General features: G+C 41.3%; 1 protein-coding gene across 2 annotated transcripts in view; it reads left to right on the top strand.

The window, feature by feature from the left end:
- The window catches only part of LOC128693502 (uncharacterized), a 138,148-nt gene that overhangs the window by 20,970 nt on the left and 95,917 nt on the right, over positions 1-21,261 (top strand). The window lies entirely within an intron of this gene.

Here is a 21,261-nt window from a genome sequence, read left to right as displayed (position 1 = left end):
TGAATACTGTGAAAATATCTCTTAAAAACCGTTCTAAATCGCCTCCAGTGAGGCGGTGTAAAACAGAGAATCAAAACGCTGAATTTAGGAGAAGTAAAATATCTCCTCGTAGTTTGTACAGTTGAACTTTGTTTAAAAAAAAAAAAAACAAGTGATAGCGTTTTTTTTTTTTGCGATACTTTTCACTGAGGTGTTCTTGTTGTACAAGACTGCCACATGCATTATTAATCCTTGTGGCTGAGTTGCATGTTATTTTGGATTCACTTAGAGTGATTGGTCAATTTTTTTTAAGGGCATATACCGTTCGCTCAGTTTATCAGAGTGCACTTAAAGCAATTGCACTCTATGTAGCATCCATCATGTCGTTCAAGAAAATCCAAGAATAGATTCTGAGAATCCCTTGCAAACCTAAGATTGAAGAGTGTTGCTCGTGTGGTAGCTTCGTTGTGTTGAGGCTGGGGAGATGGCAGCTGCTGAAGGCTAAATCTGTCCTTTGTGGGAGTCTATTTCAAGTGATATGAAAATCTGTTATTACTGTAATGTGAACAACAAATTTTTTATCTAGGTAATATTTTGAGTATGGTAAGGAAATATAAGAGCAATAATTATTGTTCATGTATTTCCTTATGTTACTCAAAATATTACCGAGGTAATATATTTCCAATTATAATTGGAAATATAGATGAGATTACCAACTTGTCAGGAAACTGAACCTTTGTTGAAGACGTTTCGGTCCTAAGACCTTGATCACTTGGAATACGTGAGAACACAAGTTCTACACAGTGACCGGTGAGAGAAAGTAGAGACGGTGATTAAGATACATGTGCAACAATTGGGTATCATTACTGTTGAAGCGTTTCGTTACACAGTAGACTTCTTCAGTCAAATACAGAGGCAACAGGTGTAGTAGTAAAATGAAGATGATATAATCTGTCTATAAACCTTGGAGAAATAGTATTTGAGGTGGTCAGTCCCTCAGCTGAGGGACTGACCACCAAGGTTGATGGACTGATTACATCATCTTCATTTCACTACTACACCTGCTGCCTCTGTATTTGACTGAAGAAGTCTATTGTGTAGCGAAACTTTTCAGCAATAAACAAACCCAGCTGTTGTACATGTGTCTTAATCATCAACTTGTCGGTATTTTATATCGTTTTCGACATTAGTAGAGATGATGGCAATCCGGTTCAGGACGCCAGAAGTGAAGAAAGGTTTATCTTACGTTTGTGTCAGCTTGTGTTATGTTTGTGTCAGCTTGTGTTACGTTTGTGTCAGCTTGTGTCATTTATTCGAAGATCATATGAATATAGGTCGTGGAAATGTAATAACTTTCATCTTAATGAAGAAAGGTGTTGGAGGTAGCGATGACTGACCGTCTAAGGCCAGGGTGTCGGTGTTGGAGGTGGCGATGACTGACCGTCTAAGGCCAGGGTGTCGGTGTTGGAGGTGGCGATGACTGACCGTCTAAGGCCAGGGTGTCGGTGTTGGAGGTGGCGATGACTGACCGTCTAAGGCCAGGGTGTCGGTGTTGGAGGTGGCGATGACTGACCGTCTAAGGCCACGGTGTCGGTGTTGGAGGTAGCGATGACTGGCCGTCTAAGGCCAGGGTGTCGCCTCATGTCTAGTTCTCTGTACATCTGTTTAGCAGCATTCCAACGCGTTGAAGCACACTGTGCTAGCTCCTGATCATTTAATAGAAAAAAGATTTCCTCACTTATTAAATGAAATCAGCAAAGCAACTCGTGAACGTCCCTTAACTGTGTCAATAATGTAAAAGTCGTCGAGGTTAACTTAATGTTTGTAATTGCATTTAGAGTGGCAACAAATGTTTAATAATATTAAATGATAAAGTTTGCGTATTGTTTATTTGGTTTTAAGGCTTCCTCGGTACTGGTTAAACATCTGGAGAAAAGATTCTATATTATCGAACACCAACACAGGATTAGAGAAGACAAATCCTGCCTCGCGAACCTAGAGAAATATAATGAAACATTGATGGATACACAGACTGTTCCCACCAGAGAGACTCCATTTATGACAGACATATAAATAGTATAAAATACTGACACTGAGCTTAGCAGGAACTTGGAATCGTCACTTATTTGTATATCCAACAATTTTAACTATAACAACGGCTTTTACAGGATACTTTTACAGGATACTTTTACAGGATACTTTGCCAGGATACTTCTTCACTGTTAACCTACATAGTAACGTACCTACTTGCCCATTCCATGCAAGTCCTTCTCAAATATAACCTCCTCTCAATATTCCCCTCCTGACTCTTCACATCTCTATGCTTCCTATATATACTCCATGTACTGTTTGCTAAGGTATTCCCCCTACGAGGAGCTATGGCGGGATCACCAGATGGAGAAGACCGGGGCCAGGATGTCCTGGCCAGCCTACCACTACCTATATTTATGACTAGATAAAGCCCACTGTGTGGACGAAACGTCATCGATAAAGGATCGCATTATAGTGCATTTGTGTCTATTTTTCCACTGAGAAAGAGAATGGAAAGAATGCATCAGTGGTTTCAGAAGTACTTAACACACTCAAAACAGATATTCATCTTAAGGTCTTATTAAGGTCTTAAGCATGAGAAAGGATAAAAATAACAAGCTGAATTTAATAAGAAGCCTGGTTTGTTCAGAAGATTAAAAGCCTGTGCATAGGATATGAGCAACAGATAATGAGAGAAACCGCAGGACGATCTGGACAAACTGCGGGAGACATGGAAAAAAGCACCTGGAAGTCTTAAACAACGGGAGCAATTGCACATACAGAGGGAAAACTTAAAGAAATTGCAGGAAGACTTGGAGAAACTGCAGAAAGACTGACATGTTAAACGAAGGCTGCTGGAAAACTTGGAAAAACTCCAGGAGACTTGAAAAAAGAGCAGGAAGATTTGGACAAAACAATAAGACTTGAGCACAACAGGAAAATCTATAAAAACTAGTGAAAACTTGGACAAAATGCAGGAAGACTTGGACAAACAGGCAAGCATAGTCCGACGAATGGTCAGGTAGAAAGCAACTCTATACATTAGACAGAGAAAGTGACCTATGGGTAGTCATTACACCTAACCTCTCTCTCCCAAGGTGTATGCACACACACGCACACACACACACACACACACACACAGGCGAGGCCGGGAGCTATGAATCGACCTCTGCAACCACAATTAGATGAGTACACACACAACAAGATAATATCAGCGGTGCATGCACGCCGGAGAAATTTAAGATACACCTCTGAGAGTTTACACAAGCAAACATTCAAGACAATGTATGTTAGATTAGTTCTCGAGTGTACAGAACCAACGTGGAGCCCACAATTAGCCAAGAAATAATGAAGGTAGAGTAAGTTGAGATACAGCATTTACATAGGCTATATTCTCGAAATAAAAGACATAAGCTGTTATTAAAATAATTATGGAGATTATGCAGGAAAGAAATGGATGGATAGATTGCTCTTACTTTTATTTGGTAAGCGGTTTTGAGAGTTTCATGTGAAACTAATATGAAAGATGCGATATGTAGGTGAATTAAAAGACAGGAAGAGAGGTGAGTTTGACGGGAGGGAAAATAAGTTTGACAGGAGGGACAGAGTTTGACAGGAAGGGCAGAGAGTGTGGCAGGAGGGATAGAGAGTTTGACAGGAGGGACAGAGAGTATGGCAGGAGGGACAGAGAGTGTTGCAGGAGGGATAGAGAGTGTTGCAGGAGGGATAGAGAGTTTGACAGGAGGGACAGAGTGTTGCAGGAGGGACAGAGAGTGTTGCAGGAGGGACAGAGAGTGTGGCAGGAGGGACAGAGAGTGTGGCAGGAGGGACAGAGTGTTGCAGGAGGGACAGAGAGTGTGGCAGGAGGGACAGAGTGTGGCAGGAGGGACAGAGTTTGACAGGAGGGACAGAGAGTTTGACAGGAGAGATAGAGAGTTTGACGGGAAGGGCAGAGAGTTTGGCAGGAGGGACAGAGAGTCTGACAGGAGGGACAGATAGTTTGACAGGAGAGAAAGAGAGTTTGACAGGAGGGAAGAGCGGCTTTGGCAGGAGTTTGACAGAAGGGAAAATGTATTCAATAGGAAGGAAAACTACTCTGTAAAGCACGAGGGAGAATTTGAGAGGCAGGAAAGAGAGTTTTATGAGGCAGAAAGAAAGATGGCAGCTGGTCAAGAGTGTTTCGTAGTATGAAAGGCCTCGCGGACTGTGGGAGGACGCACCATGGGAGTGCAGGGAGTGTTGACGCTCTCAGAAGCAGTTGTGAGGACCACCCACATTAGTGGCTCACACCAGGGGCGGATCTACTATGAATCTAATAAAGCTTCAGCTTCAGGGCCCCTAATCCCGGAGGGGCTCCAGAAGCCACTTTAATCCACATTGCTTAAAATTTTGGGTCTACTGTACGAGTTTTTTTTTTTTTAAATATTACTAATATAGTGTAATTCAGTATATAATAATAGTTAAAATACAAATTAAAAGGTTATTAAAGTGTCATGTAGGGTAGCCATTGCTGGTTGCGAAGGGCCTCCCCATAACAGTTCAAGCTTCAGGACCCCCAAAAATGTGGGTCCTCCACTGTCTCAAACACTTGGATAAATGCCAATGACCTCCATACGTCTCTCTTGTGACAGCTTCGAAGACAGGGACGCAAAACGAATAACTTTTACGGTCTTACGTTGCCTTTTGTTGCATCATATTGCAGTAATACAGATTTATTGGCGTCAGGACAGAATTACCAATCATCTGGACGACTCTCCTAGTGTCAGTCATCTGCAAGCCTTCACTAGCATTAGCAGAAAACTGTCAGTTATCTGTAAGAAATCACCAGAGTCAGCAGAGGACTGCCAGTCATCCGGGAGATTTTAACTGGAGTCAGTTTAGGACTGTCAATCATCTAAAAGGATTTAAAAGCACCAGCGAAGGAGTGTCAATCATTTGTGAGACTTTACGAAATTTAGCAAAGGACTATCAGTCACCTAGAATGATTTACGGGGATCAGGGGGAAGTGCCAATCGCCTAGGAGTCTCTAGTCCCAGCGAGGTACTGCTAATCACCTGGAATGATTTACGGAGATCAGGAGAGACTGCCAATCATCTAGAAGGAGTCACTAGACTCAGCAAAGTGCTGCCAGTCATCTGGAATGACTTACAAGGATCAAGAGGGACTGCCAATCATCTAGGAGTCACTAGAACCAGCGAAGTGCTGCCAATCACCTGGAATGATTTACTAGCACCAATGACTATCAATAATTTGGAAGGCTTTACTGACAACAGAAAAGCAGCCTGGTTCAAGGGGATCAGGACCAGTATTAGTTTTATTGTTAATGGGGTAACACGGAGCCCTGATTTGATTAGCGATAATGTACCTGTTGATGCCTAGTACAGCCGGACGCGACATCTGGTCCTCGCGTTTAATGGTTAATGGAACTCGCATTGTTTAGCAATTATATCGCGATGATAGGGAAGGGATGTTAATGAGAGGTTTTAATGCGTTTTAAACAGTGTCGGGGGAAAAACAATGTTGATCTTCAGGTTGATTTGGTTTGCTTCATTGTTTATGTGTTAATGTTTAAATGGGAGAGCAGAGAGAGAGAGAGAGAGAGAGAGAGAGAGAGAGAGAGAGAGAGAGAGAGATAAGAGAGATGAGGAACAGTATATGAAAGAATAAAACTATCGTAGCCCCCATCACCACCATCCCTACCACCACCCTCACCATCTTTCCAACTACCACCATCAACACCATCGCCGCCAGCACCCCTACCATGATCACCATCATTACGACCCCCACCACAACTATCACCAGCAGCACCACCGCCGCGTCCGTGTCACACCTCAGCCAGTATAGGGGACACAAGAAAAAATCCACAAAGGGAACACTGAATGCATAATGAAAGTAAAGGGACGACGCTGGTATATGGTTGTTGTTTGCCTTTCTCTAGAGGTCAAAAGTCAGTCTGTCTGTCTCTGTCTGTCTGTCTGTCTGTCTGTCTCTCTCTCTCTCTCTCTCTCTCTCTCTCTCTCTCTCTCTCTCTCTCTCTCTCTCTCTCTCTCTCTCTCTCTCACTCTCAGAGGATAGTCTTGGTGTAACATTCCTTGTCCTCACCTATCTATCTTTTACATGTACTCCCATGTACTCTGACTCTCAGTGTGCTTACCTTTGCGTTGTACAGATGTGCTCAATTTTGCCCCTACAGATTAATGAATTAACGTGGGCTTATTGGCTAAAATAGCTCTCGTAAAAACGATACGAATGTCCCAGCTGCTCCCGTCACTACATAAAATATTTCTTCACTTTTGTAAACACCGATATTCAAGGAAATTGCCTTTCTTTTGTCTTGTTAGCGACTCAGCACTTAGAGAAGCCAGGGATAACAAACAATGGGTTGACTGTCAATGTGACAGCGTTGTTAAGCTTGGGGGTAGATTTTAGCCAGTTCACGACCCAGTCAACCTGAGGAAGGTGACCGATTCCCTCAAATGTAACAAATAAGATTAAAAAATTATTGAGGGTGAAATTTATGCAAAGCAAATTTTCTCCTGTAGATTTACACTAGCAAGAAAATGACAAGGAATTCGAAGATTCTGTGGTATTGAGAGCGTTACTTAGTGTTAACAGAACTGACGTGCAAGTTGAAGCACATCCTGCTATACCCCAGCCAGAACCTCGGGGGTTGTCCTGGTCTGTGACTCCATCGTAAGAAAGCAAAACACGAAATGTTTGCCATAGCAACAGTTACAGGAGGATGAGGAGGATTTGCTTCCCAGGAGCGAGGATGTGTGTGATACATTTGATGAGGTAACAGTAAAGTCACCAGAGAACACAACTTTTATGACTCAAGTTTAAAGCAGAGTAGATCAGAGTGGTTTTCATATCATACCAAAACTCTTGTAAAGAAACTCAAAGACTACAGAAGGCAATTACAATTGCAATTTCAGAACTGCTTCCAGGGTTTGTTGTAGACCTCGGCATCCTCAGCAGAATCATGGCTTTGACTCATAGCCTTAAGTATTTGTTTATAATGGACAAAGATTTAAAATACATAAAACTGTGTGACAACTTCAGTAAAGATTACCTTCCTAAAGAGAGACGGACTTCACTTCAGCGACGTGGATAGCACAAGATTGGGACGAGTCTAACAAGACAAAATGAGGTGAAAGGGAAGTTGAGAGTTGAGGGAAGAAACGAGGTGAAGTTTGGTGGAGGAAAAGACGAGGTGAAGACTATTGGGAAAAGAAGCAGCAGACAGCCTGTTACATCTAGTGAGTAAGAAGAAGCCAGTCCTACTGGATGACAGTAGTGGTGGTAATTTTTTTCCTCGTCAGGAGACAGGACAACGGGTTTCCTGACTTGGGTTTTAGTTACGTGAAGACCAGCTGACTGGAGCTGTTGATCATATGACCGACGCCTTCCACTTGCGTCCCGGTCCACTCCCGAAAAAAAAAATCACATCATTAGGTCTCGCTGGATGAAATAAAGCTTTAACACGAATGTTCTTTGTGTATTCCAGTAGAAGGAACTAATTATGCTGGGGCCACCAGCATTATAAGGAAGGAAACGTGTCAGTACCACCAGCATTATAAGGAAGGAAACGTGTCAGTACCACCAGCATTATAAGGAAGGAAACGTGTCAGTACCACCAGCATTATAAGGAAGGAAACGTGTCAGTACCACCAGCATTATAAGGAAGGAAACGTGTCAGTACCACCAGCATTATAAGGAAGGAAACGTGTCAGTACCACCAGCATTATAAGGAAGGAAACGTGTCAGTACCACCAGCATTATAAGGAAGGAAACGTGTCAGTACCACCAGCATTATAAGGAGGGAAACGTGTCAGTACCACCAGCATTATAAGGAGGGAAAAGTGTCAGTACCACCAGCATTATAAGGAGGGAAAAGTGTCAGTACCACCAGCATTATAAGGAGGGAAACGTGTCAGTACCACCAGCATTATCAGGAGGGAAACATGTCAGTACCACCAGCATTGTAAGGAGGGAAAAGTGTCAGTACCACCAGCATTATACGGAGGGAAAAGTGTCAGTACCACCAGCATTATAAGGAGGGAAACGTGTCAGTACCACCAGCACTGTAAGGAGGGAAACGTGTCAGTACCACCAGCATTGTAAGGAGGGAAACGTGTCAGTACCACCAGCATTGTAAGGAGGGAAACGTGTCAGTACCACCAGCACTGTAAGGAGGGAAACGTGTCAGTACCACCAGCATTATAATAAGGGAAACGTGTCAGTACCACCAGCATTATAACATAAGGAGGGAAACGTGTCAGTACCACCAGCATTATAATAAGGGAAACGTGTCAGTACCACCAGTATTATAATAAGGGAAACGTGTCAGTACCATCAGCATTATATGGAGGAAAAGCTATTGGGACACCAGTATTTTGAGGGAAAAGTGTTGGGGCCACCAATATTATGAGGGAAACGTATTGGGACCAATAGTAATGTAAAAAGGGAAACGTGTTCTGACCACCAGCACTACAAAAAAGGAAACGTGTTAGAGCCACTAATTAAGTACGTAAGATTTTTACCATTGTTTCATTTTCCACTTTTCCATTTTGCTCTCACTTATTTCTGAGGATTCAGAGGCACATTCCCTATGCACCAGCTGATGATCATTTACCCTCTATCCACACCTAATAGCTCAAAACTGCTAGCAGCAGCAAGGCTAGGAAGATGGACGGTTGGTTAATTGGGTTTGAAGTGAGTTAGCAACTCGTGTTTCCTTACAAAACGAATAAATTTTTCACCTTTCATATCAGGATATCTAGTCCGAGAGGAATATATGCGCTGGGAGTTTAGTTTAGTCCCTATTTTAGGGATTAAGGTATTGCCTTGTGATGAAATGGTGACATGCAACCTTTAGTGTCACTGAAAGTTATTTGTATCTCATTAGTTATATATTTCACACTTTTTTGTAAGCTGATATGACAGAATGCCAGCACCTCTAAAATTTGTTCGTGCAACCGTAAGAGTGCGCGCACCACAGGTTGAGAAAGGATGGCACAGGAGACAAAACTTCATGCCTGGATTAATGACTTCCGCACCAGTGGTAAAAAGCGAGTAGTATTACTGAAGGGAGAGATGTCTGAGTGGTCAGCAGTGAAGAGCGGAGCTTCTCTGGGATCAATTCTTGATTCAGTTGTTTTTACAGTGTATATAAATAATCTTGACATTAGGACCAAGCTCTAAAATAGCAAATTTTGAGAAAGACATTAAGAAGAGTGCAGCATCCGAAGTAGATTGTGCATTCAGAGTAATCTGGACAGGTTGACGCTGTGGTCATAGACCTGGAAGATGAATTTTAATGTTAACACGTGAGAAATAATGCACTTTGGATAACAATCTCAAACAAGTGTACAAAATGTTTGGCAACAAATTAACTGAAACAAAAGAAGAAAGGGATCTTGGACTAATCCTGAGCAACGGCCTCAGAAGTATCACAGAAGGTCTACCTGAGAACAGAACAGCCAACGGAATACTAGGATTCGTAGCTATGAATTACGATTACAAGACACCAATAATAATACTGAATTTCTGTTATGAGCTTGTTAGAATCTGGAATGTGGTGTCCAGTTTTGGTCACCAGATTACATAAAGGAGGAAAATAGCCTGGAGAGAGCAGAGACGGACAACTACAGTATACTTGTACCAACTCTAAGAAATAAACCATGTGAATAGGGACTCGAAGAAAGTCAGGAAACCTCATCCAGGCTTTTAAAAAACGGAATGGTTTTGATATAGTCAAATACTAAGAACTATTTAAAATGCAATGTTAGTAACGCTTAAATATGAAGTAAAAAAATCGAGGCAAGAGATACAACATTACTTTTTTTGCAAGTAAAATGGTAACAGAATTCTATAAATTTTAAGTTGTAAATATGATGAAAATACCGTCATTTCAGAACACAGCAACGTAAACACTTTGCAGACATAAGATGCAAGTAGATACCACGCTGGGGCAAATTGTGGTCAGCACATTCGTGATGTTAGTTCAGCAACTGCGTCAGAACAGACACTTGAACAGGGTACAATAAGAGTAATGACAGCAGTGAAGGTAACAGTGGTGTGGTCAGGTGCGGATCTACTGTGAAACTATTGAAGTTTAAAGCTTCAGGGCCCCTAATCCCGGAGGGGCCCAGCAGCGAATTTAGTCCACATTGCTTAAAATTTTTGGATCTACTGTATGGGAAAGGGTTGCGAAGGGGCCCCCATAACAGTTCAAGCTTGAGGGCCCGAAAAGTATAGGTCCGCCACTGGGTGTGGTGGTCATTGAAGGAGGTCAACAATATCCTAGCGTTTGCTCTGAATAACCGCGTGTTACCACAGCATCCAGAAGTAAAACCAGTGGCGGCTAGAAGCAGTATCAATGTAGCTATGTAGGTGGCATCTCAGTAGCGTAAGTTGCAATAGGAACAATAATAAAAAAAAAATAGAGGTAGTTTGTAGCGTATGCCTTCCATCCACTTTTATCTTTCCTATAAATTCCATATCATTTATTCAGTGTGGTACGGATTATTTTTTCCCTCCTCTCTCCCCTGTTTAATGCCAGCAGAAACCTGAGGAAGAAGAGAGTGGTCTGTACATTAAGTACTCTGCAGTCTGCCTTTCCCATGTTCTCCCATATACTCTTCCTCTTTCCCTGTCTGCCTTTCCCAGCTCCTGCATTCCTATTCCCTGTAGAAATGGTCCCCTAAGCGGTTGAAAAAGTTAAAACCAGATAAGCGTGAAGTAATGAATGCGAAAGATGGGGAGAAGGACCCGCTAGTGAGCGTTACTTGGGAGGGAAGCAATTACGAATAGTGGATAATGACCAAGGATAAACAATTATGGGTATTTAATAAAATAGAGACCTAGGATAAACAACTTCAGGTACTGGATGAAGCAAGACACCTAGGATAAACACTTGCTGGTATTGTATGCAGAAAGGGACCCAGGATAAACAACTGCAGGTGTTGGATAAAGAACTCGACTCTATGTACAATTCATCAAACCCACTGGGGTATACATACCTCAAGAAACATTACCAGAGTATGTATACCTAAAGAAACATCACTGGTGTATGTATGCCTAAAGAAACACCACTGGGGTATCTATACCAGAAGAAACATCACTGGGGTTTATGTCTAGTTGAAGAAACATCACTGGGATATGTATACCTGAAGAAACATCACTGGGATATGGATACCTGAAGAAACATCACTGGGATATGGATACCTTAAGAAACATCACTGGGATATGTATACCTGAAGAAAAATCACTGGGATATGAATATTTAAAAAAAAAACATCACTGGGGTATGTATACCTGATGAAACATCACTGGGGTTTATGTATACCTGAAGAAACATCACTGGGATATGTATACCTGAAGAAACATCACTGGGATATGAATACCTGAAGAAACATCACTGGGATTTATGTATACCTGAAGAAACATCACTGGGGTTTATGTATACCTGAAGAAACATCGCTGATAAATACAAGAACTGCCTAATGGGACCAAAAGAAGGAATCACTGAAGAAGTCTTGCACAACTTTTGTAAGGCGAGTCCTAGAATACGTAGCCCCGGCTTGAAACCCGGACCTTAGCATTTAAGAAACTTGTGAAAGATTAGAGATTTGCTACAGCGCTGTACCTGCAGTAAAATAAAAAAAAAGAAGTGGTTCAGCGGAGACGAGATCACGATTGACAAGGTAATTAGGGAAATGGAGAGGATAAACAGTGATCTATTTTCTGAAATGGAAAAGTCAGAACGCAAGAGTGTAGATGGAAAGTCAAGATTAAAGTGAGTCACAGAGATATTAGGAAGTATTTTTTTCTCAGTGCAAGTGATGTGACCGAGAGTAAAATAATTACAAGGAGTACGTGGGAGCGACAGACAGCAGATCTTTCGATACACAAATAACCCGCACTTACCCGGAAAGAAACTGATGAAGACGTTTCGGTCAGACTTGGATCATTGGCTCCTCAGATAGCATCGATCCCTGTTGATGTTGTGTGATTAGAAAGCCTAATCACCGTTTAGCTACAGCTCTTGATATTAGAAGAAGGCTCTCTTACAGTAAGCAGGTATTAAGTTTGTCAGGAACCAGGACAAGTGTTTCCTAACGCGGGTCTTAGTCGTGTGATGATCCACAGCTGGGGCTTTTGGTCATCTAACCGAGGCTTTCCGCTGGCTTACCGGTCCGAGGCTCTCTTACTATCTCCTAAATTATAATTTCAAACTATTATCCAAAAATTAACAACGTAATAGTTCCGTAACTTAGGACACAAATCCTGTTCTTATTTTTAAAATAGTTTCCAGTCGTATGGTCATTTTTCTTCCACTTATTCGTTAAATTTTATTGTTAGTGGCGACACAATTCGGTGTCTAGATTATTTTAGGTGGATTTTGACGGTGGTTCATGCGGCTCAGTTTATGCTTAAATAATCAGCTTCTTTGGGTATTTTAATATCTTAATGATGAAAATTTAATTAGTACATAGTGTATCATTTTCAACCATTATTTTTGTCACATTATTATTATTATTATTAATTATTATTATTATTAATTTTCACAGGAAAGCATTAAACCCGTAGAAGTCATACAACGCAATGGGAATGGGAGGCAATCACATTAGATTTAAGGAAAGAAGTAGAGACTTATTTGTTTAGGTGAAGACTACATCACCTGCTGAAGGAAGCCTGTGTATGCTCATACCGTGTTTGTATGCTAACACCGAGCTAGTGGAAGCCTTGTACACAAAAGACATTTCTTCATGCTACTTGTCATTCCACTGACGCAGTCATTCAAAGGTCCTATCATAGCTTTCACTTCCTTGCTAACAATATATTTACAGAAATCTTGCCGGTTGGACTATTGCTGCGTAATTCTTTCGAATTCGTCGTTTGCCAGTTAATAAATTTCACTTTCTGTTTGTCTTTCTGTAATGGGTAATGGGGGTGGGTAGGTTCAAAAGTGGACAGCGTAGGATGCTAGCCATCAAATACGTTAGTCATTTTAATGTTTACAGGCGAGGCAATAACTGGTGAGTAACACACACACACACACACATACACACACACACACACACACACACACACACACACACACGCAATGTACCTACTTTCCTCGCCTTATTTGTGAGTGTAATGGAGCAGGAGGAGGAGAAGAAGAAGAAGAAGAAGAAGAAGAAGAAGAAGAAGGAAAGAAAAATAAGAAAAGCAAGAAAAACAAGACGAAGAAGAACAAAATAATAAAAACAACAATAGGGAACAAGATGGCGGTGCTGTACAATAAAGAATGGAAATAACAGTGTCAGAGTGTCAAGAGACAAAGGAACAATTCATACCAAGCATGAAGAAAAGAAGAAGGAAGTAAGGAAGAGCACACAGCTCACTCAGGAATGCAGAGAGGCCAAGGGAAGTGCAAGAGGACTTGAGAGAAATATAAAGCAAATCACACCCCAGACAACCAGGAAGAAACCAGGGGAGTTAGACGCGAATATGCAAGAATAAGAATGGAAGCTGAAAGACTATGAGAAAATAATGGATCATCAAAGGCCTAAACTGATCCAAAGCTACTCCAGTACCACACAAACTGTGCCCGGATCAACTGATAACGCTGAAAATGATGGGAAAAATACTGAAAGAGATCTTCACAGAAGGTATTGCAGTGAGAGCAAATCAAAAGGCACTTGAAACTGTCAACAAAACAACAGAAGAAGTGGTGAGGCTACATGAACTTGATTTAACGAAAACAAAGGGATCAGACAACATATCTTCATCGGAAATAAGTCACTTTGTTTGACTTTTTTGGGGGGTTTTAGTAGGTGATTTACACTATGTATGGTAAATGTACTTATGTGTACCTGTGTCTAAATAAAGTTACTACTGAGTGACTCAGTGAAGTCATCAACCAATCTCTTCAAATATGGCAGCCCCTAGAAAATTGTAAACATTGGTCAATGTGATCCCCCATATATAAAATGGGGAGAAATACAAACAACTCTAAATTACTGGACATTTATTATAGCATACGTATTGTTAAAAAGTCTATAAAAAATAGCAAGGAAAACGATATTGGAGTACTTGGAAAGAAGAAATATTCTTAATTAAGAGAAAACCAGAATGGATTTATGGATGGAAAAATCCTACATTACAAAATTGCTGGAACTCTTTGATGGTCAGAGAAATGAAGCAAGATGATGATATAAATCTAATGAGAAAAATATAAAGAAGAGAGAACAGTGATAAGCTCCTGGGAGACAAAGACAGACTACAGATGTAATCAAACAAGTGGCTTATAGAGTTTAACTTAAGAGGCACGTAAGTACCCCTTTCTTCTATATGCTCATTTTTCCAATTTAATCTACCTTGTCCATAATTACTATCGTATTTGCTTTACTTTTTAAGGTGAAGTCTAGGATCTTTCCATAATTCATGGTATAACTTAATAAATCTTTGAGGACAATTATATTATAGAGGTCTGTGATATGCTCAGTCTCTATAACATGTCTATAACATGTCTCCCAGGAGCTTATCACTGTTCTCTCTTCTTTATATTTGCCCGAGAGAAGGGCAAAGGGCGACATGAATTCGATATACAAAATCCTAAGAGGAATTAGGAAGGTGAGAGGGACAGACTGAATTCAAGGATCCACAGACAAGGGGGCAAAGGTGGATCTGAGAAGGTTGAGATATACAGAAGAAAGTATTTCTTGAGTCTCAGGGTAGCTGAAAGGTAGTAGTGGTCGAGGCAAACTTCATACGCAGTTTCAAGAGTAGATATGATAAGGCCCAAGAGGTTAGATATCAATGATGTTGATCAAAAGTGATCTAGGACGCTGGGCCAGGAGATGAGTCTTGACCCCCGCAAAAACAATTCGGAGAGTATATAGAAACACACACACACACACACACACACACACACACACACACACACACACACACACACACACCTACTTTCCTCGCCTTATTTGTGAGGGTAATGGAGAAGGAGGAGGAGGAGGAGGTCGTTGGAAGTAGATGAAGTAGAAGAAGAAGAAGAAGAAGAAGAAGAAGAAGATGATGATGAAGAAGAAGAAAACAAAATGTAAACAAAACAACAAGAACAAATACAATAACAACAAAAATAGCAACAAAAACACCAAAAAAAAAAAAAATAAAAACGACAGAGAGTTCTAGCAATATGATGAATACAACACACTTGCACCACTGAAGAAACCCCAGCGTTGCAAATACGTCCAATTCATCATCAGCAGGTCGGCACTGTGCAACATCAATACCACCATTGATATTCATCAATAATACTCCAGTAACAACCTCGAATCCCACAGTGTAGGGACTACAGAACCTCCACACGATCCATCATGAATAGAACACAGCATCGGTTCAAGAACACAATTGCTTCCATCCGTCTGGCGTGAATTGGTAAACAAAGTCTGTCGAGGACTGGGGTGAGGAGGTGAATGCGTCGCTGATAAGAATGATGCAAGGGGAAGGGGAGAGAAGAAGAGAGGAGGGGAGAGGAGAAGAGGGACGAAAGAGGAAGGATTATGGAGATGGTGAATAGGGTAGGGGAGAGTGAGAGAAGGCAAGAGCAGTACAGAGAGGAAGGATTATGGAGATGGTGAATAGGGAAGGGAAGAGGGTGAGAAGGCAGAGCAGTACGGAGACAGAGGCAGCGACATAGGTTAGGAGAGAACTGAGAGAAGTAGATGTGTATTGAGGCGCAGAGTTTAGAGAAAGAGAGAGAGAGAGAGAGAGAGAGAGAGAGAGAGAGAGAGAGAGAGAGAGAGAGAGAGGTGTAAGAAAAGTTGAGAGAATTTCTTTTGCGTGAAATGCTCTACATCCTATGGCCTTACTGATGACTAAATATTTTGTCTCTGCAATGATTTGAAATTAGGAAACTGAATCCGAGTTGAACTTAAATCTGGATTTATGGAAACGCTTGAGCTCAGTTCTCCCGACTTAACGAGAGTCCATCAGTAAGGTCAAGACATCCCCCAAGGGGTCTTACCTGGATGTACCACGGTGTCAGCCCTCAGGTAGCGATAGAGAGAGAGAGAGAGAGAGAGAGAGAGAGAGAGAGAGAGAGAGAGAGAGAGACTGTCTTTAAGGGGAAGCCTTTATCATCACGTTTCGTCCAGTCCTGAACCTTACCAAGTAAAATCCAGTCTTGGGCAAAACGTCTCTTCAAAAATCTTCCTTGCAAACAGTATTCCTGACGTCCTCCCCCCTCCCCCCCGAGGAATGCTTATTAGCCAGGTCGTACACGCAGATTCAGGAAAAAAAATTATAACGATAATCTTTATTTCTTCAGAAACATACATAGAAGATACAGTGGATGGATTTGGAGTACATCTTGGCTACAGGTTTGATACAGTTATGATACAACTGCAACTTAATACAGCTACAGTTGTATGTTCAGCAGAAAAACCACATACTCTGTAAATCATAACCCATCAGATGGTGAAACAGAGAGACTCGTAGCTAAGACGAAACTTCATTTTCTCCTGCATTTCGCCCACTCTCGGCTTTAACAAGTGGTAGATAAGGTTTCAAATAGGTAAACGTTGCCGCCTTTCCCCCAGAATATAAAAGATTCTTCCAAATGAGTTTGTTCATACCATGCAGTATATGGAAATTACTGGCCAGGCACGTGTGTATAATGTGTTATGGCTCAGGAGAGAGAGACTAAGTGTACACAGGGACCAAGTGCACACAAGGACCAAGTGTACACAGAGACTAAGTGTACAAGTGTACACAGAGACTAAGTGTACATAGGGGCCAAGTGTACACAGGGACCAGGTGTACAAGGACTTATGCAAGTGTCGTAAACACACCTGAATAACGGCCGTTGAACTTCCTTCTGGTTTTGGCCTCGCGCTTGTATAAAACAAACCGTTTCTTTTTCCTAACCACGTTCGTAACATTTTCCATCTTTAGCGTTTCACTGCACAGCGCTTGGTGTAAAAGACCATGCCCGTTACATAGCTCAGGGTTCGGATTCATAGCTAGCGGGTTTTCATTTACTGTTGTGGCAACTGGATGGCCTGGATTCATAGCACTCTTTCACTGGTGCGGCAACTCTAGAGTATCTGCTCACCATTCATAGGGCCGTGGCATAAAGTTGAATGACTCAAGTTTATTTTTTTGTGAGTATGTGGGCACAAGCTGTGTTACTCCGTCTGTGGCTGATATGAGCACCCATGAGCCGCGGTATTCTGCAAACCTTCGGCTCACAACTGAAAGACCTTGTTTCGATCCTGGGGAGAGTGAAGACGATGGACTCGTTTCTTTACACTTGTAGAAGCCCTGTTCACCTAGCAGTAAAAAAGAACGAGGTGGTTTGAGCGGTGTTGGACATCATCCAGCCCGCGGTCGTACGAGTCATATACGGATTAAACACACTTTTGTTTATTGCACGAAGATATACACGAAAATCATATATTTTGAAAACTCTTAAATCGAATCTAATGGATGTATGCAATAGAAGAAGTGTTAGGCAGTACTGAATTTGTACAGCGTGACAATAGGATTACATTAGACCAGAATTTATTAAGGTTACCTGTGTATGTGGAAGACTGGTATAGCAACTCGGATAAGAAAGGCAGAGTAAATTTAAAATGTGAGAACGCAAGCCCTGTGTAACTGAGACAATTAGCATTTTTTAAAAATCTACAGATTTGCTACAGTTTATCTGGAGAGAGTTCCGGGGGTCAACGCCCCCGCGGCCCGGTCTGTGACCAGGCCTCCTTAGGTCAGTGTCCCAGGATGCGACCCACACCAGTCGACTAACACCCAGGTACCCATTTTACTGATGGGGAACATAGACAACAGGTGGAAAGAAACACGTCCAATGTTTCTACTCTGGCTGGGAATCGAACCCAGGCCCTCACCGTGTGAAGCGAGAGCGTTAACCACCAGGCCACCAGATAAAGGTAATTTGTAAAAGTAGTAATGCCTGCTGATATGCAAATTCTTTAACAGTAAAGGTAATGATATATGTATATTGACACAACTAAGGGTGAAACTAACATAGCCAGCGAAGCGTTAACTGTTACGGATGTTATGAACTGCTTGTATAACCTTATATCACTAACATGAAGAGTGGCGCTTAATAAACTCCTAAAACTTTTAGATTATAATCATAACCATAATTTTTTAAGGGGTGGATCGGTAAGCCAGCTGAAGGCCTCGGTCAGATGACCAAAAGCTCCATCTGCGGGTCATCATATGACTACAAACCGCGTCACGAAACCTTTAGATATCTGCAAGTGTCAAGGCCGCTACAAAAATTAATAATTTTCTACAGGTTCAGAAGACATATCATATCATGTCTGTCACAACATGTCACTCTGGCACCAGACAGGAGTGATAGGTAGGATTCAGTTTACTCTAGAAAGTCACTAACATTTAAGAGGAAGAACGGTGGTACCAGGTGTAAGCCTTGAGGGGTCCCACTCATTATCTACGCTCAGCCTCCGACGTCACAACATACCGTCACACACTGTTTTTTTTTTTTTTGTCTTCCTTGATCAAATGGAGAGTCTCTCCATTTTCTTAATTTCAGGTTGGTTAACGGTACCTTAGGTTAGGTCACATGAACCAATAATAATTTTTCTTTAATTACAAAGAAGCAGAATATATATATATATATATATATATATATATATATATATATATATATATATATATATATATATATATATAAAACAGCCGTGAGACGTTAGGCAAAGATGTCTGTAGGGCGCCAAGAGACGTTAAAATATACAAGCCAAATAGTGCGAGAATGAGCTGGGTAGCTGCATTGACAGTGAGGTGAATGAGCTGGTTAATTGCGTGGATAGTGAGGTGAATGTCTTGGTTAATTGCATGTATAGTGAGGTGAATGAGCTTTTTAATTGCATGGATAGTGAGGTGAATGAGCTGCTTAATTGCATGGATAGTGAGGTGAATGGAATAGTAAATTGAATGGATAGTGAGGTGAATGGGTTGGTTAAATTCATGGATAGTGAGGTGAATGAGCTGGTTAATTGCATGGATAGTGCGGTGAATGTCTTGGTTAATTGCATGTATAGTGAGGTGAATGAGCTTTTTAATTGCATGGATAGTGAGGTGAATGTCTAGGTTGATTGCATGAATAGTGAGGTGAACGGGCTGGTTAACTGCAAGGGTAATAGTGTTTTCTGAACAATAATAAAACCCCCACCAGTCTTGCTAGCTTCGATTTCCCTCATACATTTCCAAGACAAACTCCTCAGTATGCCATTTAGGTTAGGTAAAGCTAAAATTTCGTCTGTTAAAATAAATTAACCAATTACAACATACAAGGACAGAGTTGGAATAATACGTATAAGGTGATAGAAGTTATAGGACGCTGAAGACAAACAAGGGATGTACCGAGAGACTAAAAAATACAGTAAAATGTTCAGATTTGAGTGATAGTGTCACCTTCACTATAGGCTGATCTGTAAAATTTCCGATGACGCAAAATTTGGAACTTGTGCGTCAGAGACTGAAAGCCGAATCAGACACTTTAGTAAACAGAGCATTTATTACGTTATTGTTAAGTGTGAACCGATTCATACAGGAAAGACAAGGTACGTACATGGGAAGGTACATATATCTTTCAGTGTATATACTTTGAGAATTTACTTTCGCCCCTATTTTAGAGATTACAGTGTTTTTGACGCAGGGAAATGTATACCGAAAGGTATAAGTTATAGTGATGACAGTATTGTTGACCGGTGGTAAACAGGTAACAAGCAGCCTTAATGACTTTCGTCTAGTCTATAGTCTTGAAACCCCCATTAACCAGCCGAGAAAAACATATGTAAAAGGGCAAATTTAAGTTTACTCATAAAATACGTAAGATGAATATTTGCAAGTGATTTAAAGTCCTTAAGAAAAGTGCAGGTTACAATACCACAACTACCACAACTAACCCACAGGTTTGGAGATGCAACTTAGACGACGTTTCGGTCCATTCTGGACCATATTGCTCGGTCCAGGACGGACCGAAATGTCGTCGTAAGTGAGATGTGTACAGAGACATTTAGAAAAGCCAACAAATCTGTTTATTTTAATTTTAACAGCAGATCAGTCGAGTTCCAGCTGGAGAAAGTCATCCACACTTAGTAATTAAGCAATACAGAGTACTGTAGTGTTGACTGTAGTGATGACTGTAGTGATGACTGTAGTGTGGACTGTAGTGATGACTGTAGTGATGACTGTAGTGATGACTGTAGTGTGGACTGTAGTGTGGACTGTAGTGTGGACTGTAGTGTGGACTGTAGTGTGGACTGTAGTGTGGACTGTAGTGTGGACTGTAGTGTGGACTGTAGTGTGGACTGTAGTGTGGACTGTAGTGTGGACTGTAGTGTGGACTGTAGTGTGGACTGTAGTGTGGACTGTAGTGTGGACTGTAGTGTGGACTGTAGTGTGGACTGTAGTGTGGACTGTAGTGTGGACTGTAGTGTGGACTGTAGTGTGGACTGTAGTGTGGACTGTAGTGTGGACTGTAGTGTGGACTGTAGTGTGGACTGTAGTGTGGACTGTAGTGTGGACTGTAGTGTGGACTGTAGTGTGGACTGTAGTGTGGACTGTAGTGTGGACTGTAGTGATGACTGTAGTGATGACTGTAGTGATGACTGTAGTGATGACTGCAGTGTTGACTGCAGTGTTGACTGCAGTGATGACTGCAGTGCTGACTGCAGTGCTGACTGCAGTGATGACTGCAGTGACTGCAGTGTTGACTGCAGTGTTGACTGCAGTGTTGACTGCAGTGCTGACTGCAGTGTTGACTGCAGTGTTGATTGCAGTGTTGACCACCAATGTTGAGACAAAACATCAACTACAGAGTAAATTATAACGAACACGTTTAGAAGACCTCAACCTCCTTATCTAACAGAGCGTCGATTACAATTAAATATTTTGCTTATTATTTTCAAAGTATTGTTGTGCATTATGTTTCATAGGGTGTTAATATTTTTTTTTTTGGATCCAAAAATAAAATGATTTTACCCTGTGATAATTTAAATATTAGTTTAGAATTAGCTTTATACAGTTTGTCATTATTTGTTAATGGAGTTTAATTGTCAAAATTTCCACGAAGCTGGTTAAGGGCTCTTTATCCCAGGAACTGGAGCTAACCTTCCCTCGGATTAAACCTGATTGCCTACCATCTTTAGGCGCAGTGTGACCCTTTCGGGTTCAGCGCTTCAAGTATGTGTATAAAAGTAACAATCATGC

The sequence above is a fragment of the Cherax quadricarinatus genome, chromosome 57, assembly GCF_038502225.1.
Source record: "Cherax quadricarinatus isolate ZL_2023a chromosome 57, ASM3850222v1, whole genome shotgun sequence".
Lineage (NCBI taxonomy): Eukaryota > Metazoa > Arthropoda > Malacostraca > Decapoda > Parastacidae > Cherax > Cherax quadricarinatus.
The sequence above is the reverse complement of the archived record's forward strand: the minus strand, read 5'-3'. Positions and strand labels throughout refer to the sequence as shown.